The sequence below is a fragment of the Protopterus annectens genome, chromosome 4.part0 (assembly GCF_019279795.1).
Source record: "Protopterus annectens isolate FY-2018-M chromosome 4.part0, PAN1.0, whole genome shotgun sequence".
NCBI classification, from domain to species: domain Eukaryota; kingdom Metazoa; phylum Chordata; order Ceratodontiformes; family Protopteridae; genus Protopterus; species Protopterus annectens.
In genome coordinates, this window is record NC_056733.1 from 340,504,254 (window position 1) to 340,519,609 (window position 15,356).

The window sequence follows — 15,356 nt, forward strand, 5'->3', positions numbered from 1 at the left end:
CAGGTCAGGCACAGAGCAAATGATCTGATTCGGCATGCACGGTGACAGGCTGCTGGGGTAGCGAGGGACCATTCCACTACTGGTGGGGGGCCAGCCAGAGAGGGCTCACTTACAGCAATGGATGAGCTCCTTGCCAACCTTGGGGTGGCCCACAAAGAACAACCAGTACAAGATGTAGCTGTTGTGGAGGTGGGTGCCACCCAGGAAACTGTCGAGGAGCATCCAGGTAAGGCATAGGTCCACATCAGTGTACTGAGGTTACATTCCAATTGTGTACTAACAGTCATTAGATGCATATGTCATTGCAAAATAGAGTACTGGGTGGGGTTTAGTTCATAGGTAGGTACTAGACTATCAGCCCAAGGGCCTAAGTAAGCCTAACCAACAAGTTTCACTGGCTTATGCCACCCAAGAAAGTTAATTTCCTGTGCCCCTGTTGAGCAGAGCCACAGAAGTGATCCCCGTGGTGTATTTCCTATTTCCCATCAAGTCATCAAGATTTTTCTTGAAGAGTGCTAATGAGAAACTTTGCTTGAAATAGATGGGTAGCTTGTTTCAGAGTATAGGAAGTCACTAGGACAGGAATCAATTCCTCCAGCATGTCTTGTTTATTGTGGTGACAAGGTTTAGGTCCTTAGAGCATGTAGCTTGGAGGGATTGGGGTTTCTTTAGGTGTAGCACATCCAACAGCTCTGGGTTTAACATAGCTTTATATGTTAGGCAGAGATCTCCTCAGAGAAGGCGATATGCTACAGAGTAAAACTGGAGTTTTTTGAGACGGTCAGTGTAGGGCATCTGTTTGAGGCCAGTAATCCTCTTTGTGAGGTACTTCTGTGGCCTTTCCAGCTGCTGCAGATGTCTTGTTAGGTACATTCCAAAAGAGGTGTTGTACTCTATAATGGGTCTAATGAGTGCTGAGTAGAGGGGAACAATGACCTCTTTCTTCCTAGATGAGAACCCTTTTGTGATGAGGTGTGCCACATAGAAGGATTTCCTGACTACTGTGGCGATGTGATTATCAAAGGAGAGACTACTGTCCACCTGGGTCACAAGCTGTCTTATCACACATTTGGCATTAAGTAGACTGCCGTTTATGTGGTAGTTCATGTGTACAGAGTTTTTATCAAAGGGGATGACAATGCACTTTTTGGCATTGAGCTTGAGGCCATGCCTCTGACACCAGGCATCTGTCTCAGTGAGGCCCTTCTGTAGGATGTCCACATCATTTGGGGACTTGACTATGGCTCCTAGTTTGCAGTCATCTATGAACTTCATTAGCCAGATGCCTTCTGTGTTAGCCTGTACCTCAGAGAAGTAGATACCAAACAGGAGAGGTCCCAGGACTGAACCCTGTGGTACTCCACTTGTCACTGGTTTGAAGTCAGATTTGGAGTCTGCAAATTTTACGGTGTGGGTTCTGTCAGTGAGCCAGTTGGCAACCCATCTTGTGACAAAGGGATTTATACCTAGTTTAGTGAGTTTAGCTATAATTCCAGAATGGGGGATGGTGTCGAAAGCCTTGGCGAGGTCAAGATAGGGTGTGAACCACCTTACCCTCGTCTACAGCTTTGGTGACTACCTCAAAGAAGTCAATCAGGTTCAGAAGGCATGATCTGCCTTTCAAAAACCCAAACTGGGAGGGGTCCAGAGTTTGGAGGTTAGCAATGTCTTTGTTTATGAGTTCCATGATGATACGTTCCATGGCCTTGCAATCGGGCTCATCAGGCTAATAGGGCAATGGTTCCCAGGATCAGTGGTGGCTCCCCCTTTGTGGAGTGGGATAACTGTTGCTGTGCACCATTCAGTAGGCACAAGGCCTGATGTGAGACTATGATTGAACATGGTGCCTAGGTGGGGAGCCAGTTTGTTTTGAAGTTTGTGTAAAACACAGCCTGGGATGTTGTCCGGTCCCCATGGATGCTGTGTTTTTGGTTTTAGAGAGTGCAGCTTTCACCTGCATATATGTGATTACAGGGGCTCTGAATTCTTCCTATATAGATTCTGGCCCTTTACGGGTGAGGGGGGCAAAGTTAGCACTGAATCTATCTGCCAGGATGTTGGCAATATCAGTTGGTTCTGTAATTTTCATGCCATTGTGCTGTAACTCAGAGCAGATCTGGATGTTGCCATTGAGATTCTTGACATAGCTATAGAATGCTTTGTGGTTGTCCTTAGAATCAGTGGTGATTTTGTTTTCGTAGCTAGCTTAGGAGGATCTTATAAGGGATCTCAGCTTTTTACTGAGGCTGACCAGGGAGCTCCTCCACTCATGGGATTTTACTCTCTTTTGCAACAGTTTCTTCCTTTTGTTGTAGAGTTTGTTTATGGCAGGGGACCATCAGATTGGCTTCCTTTTTTGGAGGATAGCGTCTTGATTCTATTTGGGATAGAACGATCCATGCACTCGTGTAAGTGCTTATAGAGTGCATTTGTGTAGGATTCAGCAGTCATAACTGTATTATCCATCTGCATGGGTGTCATGAAGTTCACCATTTCTGTCTTAAGAAGCATGAAGTTGGCTTTGGAGAAATTCTTTCCTTAATGGTGGGTGGGGGCAGGATATGGATATCTAGGGTGATTAGCTTATGGTCAGATCTGACCGATGAGGATTTGACTTCAGGTGTGGAACACCAGTCACTCATGTTGGTAATGACTAGGTCTAAGATATTGTTGCCCCTGGTGGGGGTGTGGATAAGTTGATCCAGGGCATTGGAATTTATGAATTCCAGAAAGCGTTGAGCAAAGGAGTTGGTACATGAGTAGTTTTCCCAGTTAATGGTGGGGTAGTTGAAATCACTCATTATTAGGGTGTTTGGTTGAACCATAATATTTTCCAGTATATCAAGTAAAGATGATTGGGAATCCTGGGGCATGGTGGGGATCTGTAGCAAGTTACAATTTGGATTGAAGTTTTGTCCAGAGTTAGTTGCACTTGGATAACCTCGGATGCATTATGCTGCGCAACTAGCCTGGAGGTGTGGATATCCTTAATGAATATGGACACACCTCCACCTTTGGTGTTCTGTTCCAGGTTAGATGGTCAAAAAGTGTGGTATGAGTTATAGCCTGGTAATGCAGGGGTGCTCTCTAGAGCCTTAAACCAGGTCTCAGTCACTGCACAGATATCGATGTTCTCCATTTTAGGGAGTGCCTTGAGTGAGTGCATTTTGAGATTTAGACTTCTAGCATTGAGTAGAATTACCCTCAGTTTTTGCTTGCCTGTTTCTGTTATGGTGGTGAATTTTTCATTTAAACCTTGCCTAAAAAAGGCACTACAGGGGCAGCAAGAGCCTTAGCCAATATCTGGAATTCCAGGGGTGACAGGTGCAGGCCATCTCTGGCAAAGCATCGTGATCTGTCGACCATGTCATCCCAGACAGACAGATACTGGATCCCCTTAGAATGACAACAGAAGCTTAGCCAATTGTTGAAGTCAATCATTTTGTCCTTGTACTGCGGTATCATTCTGGGTGATGGCAGGCTGCTACTCAGGGCTAGGGTCATACCTGTCTGGGCTACAAGATCAGAGAGCTCTTCCATGTCTCTTTTCATGTAGTCCAGGAAGGTACATCTCAGGTCATTCACACCAACATGGACAATGACAGAGTCATATTTGTACTTGTTGTGGAGTGACCTGAGTGTGTGGGTTATGTGGCGGATCCTGGCACACAACAGGCAGCTGACAGTAACCTTCTCCTTGTTTAGTCTGGTGAGTGGGACATCAGTTGCCTGACTATAGAGTCACCTATCACTAGTGTGTTGGGTATGGTGGGCTGTGGTTTATTGGCACACTGAGTCTGTGGGGTATGTGTCATTTGGGTTTTGTTGGGGGGGTGGAGGTTGTTTGCATTTCTGCTTTGGGGGTCTCTATTGCTTGAGCAGATTATTACTGAGAGCCTCTGCAAATGTTTTTGTGTTCCTATGTGTGGATTTTGGTGGTGTAGGTTTAGTGGGACTACGTGATGAGTCTGGCATTGTGCAAGTGTTTACCTTCTCCTCTTGACTGTCAAGTTCGGTCTTGGTTGGAGAGAGCTTTACCTCCAGTTTGGCTAAATAAGTGCATCTCTCACAGGTTGTGGTGTTGGGTGGTAGGAGGAAAGGGTTGTCTGTGTACATGAGGCAATTGCTACATTGTCTCAAGATCCTCAGATTCATCAGATAGACAGGAGAGAACACTGGGAGCTGACCCTTTGACATGCCTGAATAAAAAACTACTTTCCGCTAGACAAGTGAGGAAAGTGATTATAAGAGCTGTTTTTCTCTAAGCAAGTGAGGAAAGTAAGTACAAAAACTGTTTTCCTCTAGGTAAAGAGGAAGGCTGAGTGCTGTAGTAATTTGTAGCTTATTTAGTGCTAACAACAAGTTCTGAACAAGTGCTGAGCATGAATAAGCAAATTCAAGTGCTAAAACTAAGAATCTGTACCTGGATCTTGTGGTAGATAGGCTACCTAGTGTTTACCACTCCCACTGATAAGCTAGAAGGCTTCCCTCCAACACAGATAGGTTTGGGGGTCTCAGAAGCTTACAAACAGTCCTGGATACAGCAAATCTGTATCTGGACTAGACTAATTATAGGAAAGGTGGGAAACAAGAGCAAAAGCAGGCTTTTAAACCAGAAAGTTGAAAGAGATGGAAAAACTGCCCAAACGGCCAATAAACTACAATTTTCTTGCCAGAAACCACTCTTTTGGTAGATAGGCTACCTAGTGCTTACCACTCCCCACTGATAAGCTAGAAGGCTTCCCTCAAACACAGAAAGGTTTGGGGGGCTCAGAAGCTTACAAACAGTCCTGGATACAGCAAATCTGTATCTGGACTAGACTAATTATAGGAAAGGTGGGAAACAAGAGCAAAAGCGGGCTTTTAAACCAGAAAGTTGAAAGAGATGGAATAACTGCCCAAACAGCCAATAAACTACAATTTATTGGCCAGAAACCACTCTTGTGGTAGACAGGCTACCTAGTGCTTACCGGTTCCCTATTACGCTGTCACAGACTCAGGTTAATGAATGCATCTTTGTTGAACAGTAAAGAGCGAAAAGGCAAAATAGCGAAGTGGCGTTTCAGCAAATTCTTTCCTTGGGAAAGAATTTGTTTGGCCACTTTCACTACTTTGCCTTTTTAGCACTGTAGTGCAATCTCGGAGTTAGTATATTTAAGAAAGGGCACAGTCCCCCACGTCAGGGGGTGTGGTGGGTGAAGCCTCCCATGTTAAGCAATGTTTTACTGTTTTTTTTTTGTTTCAGAACAGCGATTGTGTTCCATTGGAAAATATTCACTGTTCTGAAGTTTCAAAGTTGTAATCTTTCGCTTACATGGGGTCAATTATCTGTCGTTTGCTCTTCTGTGCATGTGATATGGTAATATAGACCAGTGCTTACCACTCCCACTGATAAGCCAAAAGGCTTCCCTCCAATTCAGAATGGCTTGTGAGGGGGGGGCTCAGAAGCTTACAAACAGTCCTGGATAGAACAAATCTGTATCTGGACTAGACTAGTTACAGGAAAGGTAGGAAACAAGTGCAAACATGGGCTTTTAAACCAGAAAGTTGAAAGAGATGGAAAAACTGCCAAACAGCCAATAAACTACAATTTCTAGGCCAAAAACCACTATTGTGGTAGATAGGCTACCTAGTGCTTACCATTCCCACTGATAACTAGAAGGCTTCTGTCCAACACAGACAGGTTTTGGGGGCTCAGAAGCTGACAAACAGTCCTGGATACAGAAAATCTGTATCTGGACTAAACTAGTTACAGGAAAGGCAGGAAACAAGCTTAGAATTTTTTTTGAAAGTGGAAAGGGAGAAAAGAGAAACAGAAGATAATTCAAAATTAAGGACCTAAGTGGCTTGCCCGTCACAAATGTTCTCTCTGTATTAGGTAGAATGAACTAGTGACACTAGACTGGAATAGAGTTGGAATAGAGCTGAACAGATGGGACTGGTAGGAGTCTCTGAAGTCAAAATATGATCTCACTGTACTCGGTTGAGAGAGCAAATGAGATAGACCGAGGAGGACTGTTCAAACACAAATTTACAGGAGAGGTGGGCAATTCCAAAGCCACCAAGATTAATACCAGAACAAAAACAGGGAGTGTGGCAGGAAACTAACTGCAGAGACAGAGAGAGACCACAGTATCCTAAGAAACAATTAAATAGAAAAAATAAATAACCACAGAGAGACACAGACCACAATATTCAATGAAACAATTAAATATACAGAAAAATAAAATGCAGTACAATCTTTAACACTGCAAGTTTGTACTTAACTGAGCGAATAATGCAGTTGATTGTAGGTATGTAGCAGAAGCCAAACAACTCAGATATTGAGCAGTAATAAATTCAAAGATATGTGACTGACACTTATAAATACAGAGAAACCCCCTAGGCTAAGAGTTTAACACTGAATATCAATGAAGTGAAACACAATAGCTCCCACTAACTGCAGAGACAGAGATAGACCACAGTATTCTATGAAACAATTAAATAGAAAAATAAATAACTACAGAGAGACACAGACCACAATATTCAATGAAACAATTAAATACACAAAAAATAAAATGCAGTACAATCCTTAACACTGCAAGTTTGTACTTAACTCAGCTGGTAATGCAGTTGATTGTAGGTATGTAGCAGAAGACAAACAACTCAGATACTGAGCAGTAATAAATTCAAAGGTATGTGACTAACACTTATAAATACAGAGAAAATCTCTAGGCTAAGAGTGTAACACTGAATACCAATGAAGTGAAACACAATAGCCCCCACTGACTGCACAGCCAGAGAGAGAGAGAGAGACCACAGTATTCTATGAAACAATTAAATAGAAAAATAAATAACTACAGAGAGACACAGACCACAATATTCAATTAAACAATTAAATACACAAAAAAAAATAAAATGCAGTACAATCTTTAACACTGCAAGATTGTATTTAACTCAGCTAGTAATGCAGTTGATTGCAGGTATGTAGCAGAAGCCAAACAGCTCAGATATTGAGCAGTAATAAATTCAAAGATATGTGACTGACACTTATAAATACAGAGAAACCTTCTAGGCTAAGAGTTTAACACTGAATATTAATGAAGTGAAACACAATAGCCCGATTAACTGCAGAGACAGAGAGAGACCACAGTATTCTATGAAACAATTAAATAGAAAAATAAATAACTACAGAGAGACACAGACACAATATTCAATGAAACAATTAAATACACAGAAAAATAAAATGCAGTACAATCCTTAACACTGCAAGCTTGTACTTAACTCAGCTAGTAATGCAAATGATTGTAGGTATGTAGCAAAAGCAAACAACTCAGATATTAAGCAGTAATAAATTCAAAGATATGTGACTAACACTTATAAATACAGAGAAACCAGGCTAAGAGTTTAAAACTGTGCCCATTTCAGGTGAAGAATAGGAAACTGTAATATCATAGTGTATACTGTACCTGTGCATAGACATAGCATTGCTCCTGGACCAATGGCTACTGTAAAGCTGCTGACAATACCGCTCCCTCACAATACCTAGGTACCTCTCATCAACATGAGGCACAGCAGCCTGAAACCAGTAAGTATGAGATCTTCCTGTTGTAGCTTACCAGTACCCCAGGCATTTTAAGGTCATGCATGTGGCCATGCACTGAACTGTTAAAGTCAGCAAATTGCATGTATTTGCAAGATCACCTGTAGTGGGGTTCACTGTACGATATCACAGAGGCCAATTTGCATGAGATGTCACATATTAGTAGCATAACTCACAAACCTGTTATTGCAGGACATCTGGATAACGACTGCCAAAATGTGGGGACAGAGTGCCAATAGAAGGGACATGTATACAGAACTGTGATACAGTGCATATAAAAGGTGTACACACACGTCACAATGCCAGATATTTGTGAGATATGAAAATGTGAGCACAATACACAAAACCAAAGCCATGCAACCTGTCATGTGACCTATAATCTGTACAATGCAAATGTGAAACATACAACTCTGTTAGGGGAACATGTATGTGGAGTGGTAACAGGCCAAGAAGCTAGATGCATATGTGTGGACAGGAGGAAGCTCATACCGGAGTATGTCAGCATGTGCTACAACCACAGCAGTTAATCATATTGGGTACACACCTGCCATCAATTACAGACTCCTGGAGTACCTGCAAATAACTGTCAGCTCACATGCCAAGATTATCCCAACATAGACCCACAGTTGCCTGCTACAGCAAAAGCCATGGTTCGCAAATGGGCTAACATGTTGCCAAGGGATTGAAAGCTATGGACACATACATACATCATTGGAACACAGTGCAGATAGTCATCAAAAGGTGTACAAGAGATGGTGCAACAGTGACATTTTGAAGAAGTGGACATCCCTAAACATATGTTTTGAAAATCATCCCAGAAATGTCCAGGGAGGCTGCCAGGAGCCATACAGCAACAGTGAAACAGTGAAGGAGTATCAGACATCTCTGGCAAGTACTGGGTCTGTACTACATGTGACAAGAATCTTCCATGGACTCCACATGTCTTGGGTATAGGGTGTGTTTTGAAGATGGCAGCTGTTCCTCACAACACACAACATCCAGTTCTGGGTAACTTCTGGACAACAATACATCAGCTTTTCAAAACGCATGTGTGGAAATGTGTGAAGGTGTTTATGAGACCAGGGTTGAACTTGCTTTGTCTACAATTTGGTTGTGTTAGTTTGGCACAGTAACAGCACTGCACAACAGCAGAGCAGCACTACCCACACAGTGAAGCAGGGTGATGGCAGTGTCTTGCTTTGGGTTTGCTGTCCACCAGCTTGAAAGTACAGTTTTGTACCTACCATAAATGTAGATGTTCGAGTGCTAATACAACTGCAGTCATCACAGATGGGGTTCTCCTGCCGTCAGGCGGGTCCGCGGTCGGCCGAATTCCAAAGTCTAGGTCCAGTGTCAGTAGTCGTCACTTCTTCCCTGACGTCAGTGCGACAGGGGTATAAAAGAACCAGCCGACGCCATTTTCTTCAGTTTTTCTTGCCCCAGATGTCAGGTGCCCTCAGAAGGAAGGCAATACATAAATATGTGAAGTAAGAAAGCCATATAAACAATACTTTAGATGCAAGCAAATACATCATAAAAGAACACCCAATAAGGCAGCAAGAGGAAGTGATAGCCAAAGGGCCTGTTCCCAGAGGGAAGGTGGGAGGGAAACCTTGACTGCAGTTGTATTAGTACTGGTCATGGGAAAACTGACCAGAGTTGCATTTGTACTTAACTTTCTTGCCTGTTGGTAGGTACAATCTCAGAGGGAAGAAATCGTGCAAGGCTGTAGGGTAGAATACCAAGAAAAAGGAACTAGGGGAACTAGAAGTAGGCACATAAACTGCAACCAAGCCAAGGCAGCTAGGTATAGTGATAGCCCAAAGCCTGTAGTGAAAGGAGGGAGGACTGCAGGAGTATTAAGCCTCTATAGTAGGTACAAAAGAAGTCAAGTGAGAACTCCCAGGAGCTGCTTTAAAAATGGCCCTGGTAGGACCTGATCTGAGGCCTGGGAGGTAGCAGTGGCCCTTGGAGAGAGAACTGATGAGGAGCCAGACACATTTGCAATGAAAGAGTTTGGAATTAGGCTTCAGATTGCTCTACATCTACAATAATGCTTCTGTCAAGTAGCTCTGATGTTCTGTGGGGCATTCCACTGTATCCTTGTCTGGCACTTTGTTCCCAAAGCTAGAAGTAATGTCTGTGGACTTCCTTGGTGTTTAGAGGACTAGGTCTTTGTTTGTTGCCTTGTAACAAAAGATAGGCAGTACCAGCTTGTGATAGAAGTAGTCTTGGTGGAAATAGACTTCCTTGGCGGAGGTTGCTCTGTAGGAGTGGCCTTGTTCAATGCTTCTTGAAGAGGCACCTCTGGCTAGGCCTGGAGGGCTTTGGAAGTGGAGCTCCAAGAGCTGAATCCCAGAGGAAATTGCCTGTTTAGCATGACAAAATTGTGGCAAGAGGCAAAAGCAGCTACCCTAAACAAGGCAGAAAGAGGTTGACAAGGTTGAGGTTGAGGGCTTTGAGGTCCTGATTGAAGGAGGCTTGGTTTAACTGAGTTAAAGAGAATTGAGGTGGAGAAGGATTGGGTGTAAGCCAGGAGGAGAGCTGTTTTCCATGATGGAAGAAAATGGAAGTGCAGAAATTATGAAAGGAGGCAGTTCAAGTTTTTCCTTTAGTAAATTGAGGTCCCACGGGTATTGGGGTTTTGGAGGTTTTTCTCATTCCAGTTTTCCAGTTTATGTCTTAAGATTTTGAGAGTTTAAATTTTCTGGCCTCCCTGCTCTGGCCTCCTGGGCCTTGGCCCTCCCAAACCTGGAAGAATAAGGAATTCCAATTTATAGAAGCAGCTAGATCCTGTAAATTTGATTAAGTTTTTGAAGCTTTTGCTGTGTCCCCCTGTCTCATGTTGAGGCATGAGAGGTAGAGTCCATGGAGGGGAATGCGTCAAGCTCCTTAGAAGTGGGTACCAGTGTTGTCTGGGCCAGTCCAGAGCAATTAGAATCATCCTTGGTCTGTCTGCTCTGATTTTTAATAGTACTTTGGGCAGCAGAGGAAGAGGTGGAAAGGCATAAACTATCATTGATGTCCAGCTGAAAGAGAGAGCGTCCACCCTCCAAGCCTTTGGATGATAAGTCCTTGAGCAGAATTTGGTTAATTGGTGATTTGTGTGGGAGGCAAAAAGATCTATTTCTGGCCTTCCCCATGCTTTGATTATTTCTGCAAAAACTTGAGGATGTAACTTCCATTCATGTGGATCGGTGATATTTCTGCATAGGTTGTCTGCCAGTGTGTTGTCCTTGCCCGGCAGGAACTGGGCCTGAAGCTCTATTTGTGATTCCAGCGCCATATCCCACAGAGACATAGCCAGTCTGCACAGGGGGTATGAGTGTGTTCCTCCCTGTTTGTTTATGTACCACATAACAGTGGTGTTGTCTGTCCTTATCAATAGTTGACCTGGATGTAGAAATTCTTTGAAGGCTATAATTGCATTTGTTACTGCTAGCATTTCCTTTTGATTGATGTGTAGGTGCTTTTCCTTTTGGGACCATTTGCCCTGAATGCACCGATCTGTCATGTGCGCCCCCCAGGCGTAGTCCGAGGCGTCTGTTGTGATGACTTGATCTGCTTGAGGCTTGCAGAATTGAAGGCCTGTGTTTGCTTGGCATGCTTGAGCCCACCATTGATATTCCTTTTGAAGACATGGAATTAGTGGTATTATTGTTTCCAAACTGTGGCTGTGTTGAGACCATAAATTTTTTAAGTACCATTGAAGTTTTCTCATATGCAACTTTGCACATGGGATTAGTAGGATACAAGAAGCCATGAATCCCAGAGCCTGCAGGATTTTCCTTGCAGTAAGCCTGGTGCATTTTGCCAGTGTTCTGAAATATAGTATTAGTTTCCCTTGCTTTTCTGGCGTGAGATAAGCCATCTGGGTGTTTGTATCCAAATTGGCACCCAGGAAAGTTATTTTCTGGGATGGTGTTAGCCTTGATTTCTTTTTGTTGACTGTGTATCCCAGAGCATTCAGTAACCTTATTACATATGCCATATGTTTCAGAAGTATGTGCTTGCTGTCCAGTTGGATCAGGCAGTCATCCAAATAAGGGTATATGTGTATCCCTTGAAGTCTGCAGTAGGCTATTACTGATGCCAGGCATTTCGTGAATACTCTGGGCACAGTAGATAAGCCAACGGGCAATGCAGAGAATTGATAATGGATCGAACCTGCAAGAAATCTGAGGTATCTTCTGCAATTTTGTCTGATTGGGACGTGCAGGTGTGCCTCCTTGAGGTCTAGTGTTATCAGCCAAGACTCTTTGCCCAGTATGGGAAGAAGCTGCTGTAATGTGAGCATCTTGAATTTTGGTACTATCAAAAAAGTGTTTAGGATGGATAGGTCCAGGATGGGTCTCCAATCTTTTCATTTCCTTGGTACTAGAAATAGTCTGGAATAAAAACCTTGACCTTGTTCGTGAGTAGGTACCTTTTGAATAGCATTCATTCCCCTGAGCTCTGAAATTTGTTTTTGTGCCTCTGCCCTTTGATTGTATGGCAGGTTCGGCATACCTCTCATTTTTGGAAGGGTGTGAAAATGGAATCTGTAGCCTCTGTTTATAATGTCCAGGATCCACTTGTCCTTTGTGACAATATGCCAATTTTCTGAAAATAAAGCTAATTTTCCTCCCAAGGGAGCAGTCATTTGAGCCTCGCTTGGCATGCAAAGAGGGAAGTCATTGTGTTTGTTTTCTGTATGTTTGCGAACTCTCTTCACCACTTCTTTGAGTAGGAGTTTGCCATTGTCTGCCTCTGTACGCTCCTTGAGCTTGGCCTCTGCCCCTCGGGCGCCTGTATCTGCCTCTTTGGGGTCTGTCTGTGGCTGGAAAGGACCAATTTTTGGAAGGCCAATTTCTACTGAAACGTGGTGGCTGTACCTGCAGGAAATCCTTCACAGTCTGCATAGATTTAGCTTTTTCCTCCATTTTCCTTAATACCCCTTCAGCATTAGCCCCAAACAGAACATCCTTTTGGAGGGGGGCATCCATTAATTTAGCTTTAACATGATCAGGCAAGGTTTGTTCCCTGAGCCAGGCATGTCTACGTATGACTGAACCTGTAACTGCAGCCCTACATGAGGCCTCTAGAGCATCAAAACCACATTGTAAGGTGTGCTTACCTTCTTGCTCTGCACTATGTATCAAATCCTGCAACTCCTTCAAATCTGGTTGTTCAGGTAGAGACATTTTGCTTTTCATTTGAGATAACAAAAACTGTTGGTATTTTAACATATGGAACTGACAATTTAAGGCCCTCATGGCTAAGGTAGCAGAAGTGTATACCTTTTTCCCCCCACCTTTCTAAGGATCTGGAATCTCTGTTGGAAGGTAAAGGGTTTTTAGCAGTAGAGGCCTTAACTCCCTTGGGACCCTGCAAGATGGTCTCTGGGTCAGCAGCATGACTTTTGAAAAGAAATTGGTGAGAGTCAGGGACCCGGTAATACCTGTCAGACTTGACTGGGGCTGGGGGCAGAGAATCCGGGTTAAGGCAAGCTTCAGAGAAACATCATCTAAAATGTCCAAGACAGGAGCTATAGCCAGAGGCCTGTGCTGAGGAAGTAAAAGGAATTCCCTAAGCCTTTTTCTGGAATCTGAATAATCCTGGCCTTCCCAATGGAAGTGCTCCCTTAAGGTATGCAAAGTTTCCCCAAATGAGTAATCCTCTGGGGGGATACAGAAGGAATAGACTCCTCAGCATCAGAATCCTCAAAGGGGGAGTAGGAATATTCTTGATCATCAGAATGATCTGAAATAAGGGAACCCTGATCAGAGGAGGGGGATTCTTCCTCCACTCTGGGCCTTTTGTCTGGGGGGGGGGGCTGAGAGCCCCTGATAAGAGAAATTAAATCCTCAGCCATTTTAAGCATCTGTTTTTTAGGCATGGGGCCTTGAGATGTGCCCTGAGTAGCCTGTTTCTTAGCATGCATGGCTGCTTTAGATTTGGTGAAAGCCTTGATGGAAAAAGAAGAGGAAGGCCTGTAAACTCCCTGAGTGGAAGTAGACCTGTCTACATTCTGAGGCTCAACAGCAAGAGTGGCTTCGGTATCTGTAGTGGGTATGGACCAAGGGACCAGAGACCTCGGTACAGGAGACACTGCCAAAGAGGCGCAGTAGGTAGGCAGGCTGCTGGCGCGCCTCACTGAGAACCGGACCACGTGTAGTGGGCCTTGGTGTGGTGTCGGTTGAGGCTGCGGACCTCGAGTGTCAGTCCTTATCCTTGCGTTTTTTAGACAAAACGGTAGTCGGAGTATCCGACATCGTATAATTAAATGCTTTTCCAAAATAATGTTGGGCGAACTCCGCCCGACGCTTGATAGTGCATTTATTGAATGAAGCACAAAAGCGACAGCCCAAGACATCGTGGTCTGGGCCTAAACAAGGTATACAAAGAGAATAGAAATCCTTATGAGGTATTTGCTTCCCACAAAAATACAATTGTTAACTTTTACTGACATCGGTCTGAGGCAAGAAAAGTTTCCCCAAACGGGGTACTTAGCTTTATAGAAGACTTCGGTTGCAAAATTTTTCGTAATTCAGGAGCTGGCCGACCGGCACTTGCGAACTGCTTCTGCCAAACCGCGCAAGAAAGACTGAAGAAAATGGCGTCGGCTGGTTCTTTTATACCCTGTCACACTGACGTCAGGAAGAAGCTTACCGACTACCGACGCTGGACCTAGACTTTGGAATTCGGCCGACCGAGGACCCACCTGACGGCAGGAGAACCCCATCTGTGATGACTGCAGTTGTATGCATGATGAACATCTGGGGCTGTAGCCAATTCAGATTGCATTATGACCACCTCCAAACACCAGTCCCATGTGGCTATGATCTGTCTGGTGTCTGCCACATAGCTATGGATGGGGAGGTATTCCAACATTGTACACAACAATGGGCCATACCCTACATCCAAATGAACAAAAGGATGGATTTACAAGAACACAATCAACAGTCCACTGTGGCCAAGCCTGAGGCCACACCTACATACAAAATATAGTCTGTATGTTGATCTGGCAAGTGCTGTGCACAGGGGATAGCCTTGCAATTGGACAGATTTGGAGGGGTTTGGCAAGGGAGAGTTTGCAAACATTGCCATGTTGAGATGGGGAGGTGTTTCTCAGCATGGCACAAGAGGACTGCATGCTGTAATGAGAGCAACTGGTTACCAAAGTATTGGTTTATGTGTGCACCTTCTGCAAGCCAGCTATTGTAATACTAACATGTACGATATGCCACCCCTACCTGATGTGTGTGTTTCTCATGCAGAGTGCACAGGTTACATGTCATATGAAATGGAAATCTCATGGCAATATTAATGTGGTCTCATGTGATATATCACAAAACCCTTGCATGTTAAGAGGGGTGTGTACACTTACTATATCCACTGTACATTTGTGCAGTTGTCTGAGGAAATGCCCTTGTTTTAACATACATGTACAGGTTATGACAACTGGAAATCACAGTACGACATTAAAAGTAGGGTCACCAATCCACTGGTCAAACCAGTAATGTACCAGACCAACATAGGAGGTATGTGCAGCAGACAGGGAGTATGACCCATATATTTAAATAGTTCTGAAACCTCTGTACAGTTTGTAGTTATGTTCCCTAGGTTTTGCCACAGTGCTATACAGGTGAACAACACTGATGTCTACATGGGTGTAGTGTGTTCTAGGTGAAGGCTCAACACCTACTAAAGACACCCACACATCCCAGTAGTGTAAAGTGGTAGTAAAACTAAGTTGAAAGGTATTCACTGCATGATGTTGAGGGCCTGTCTA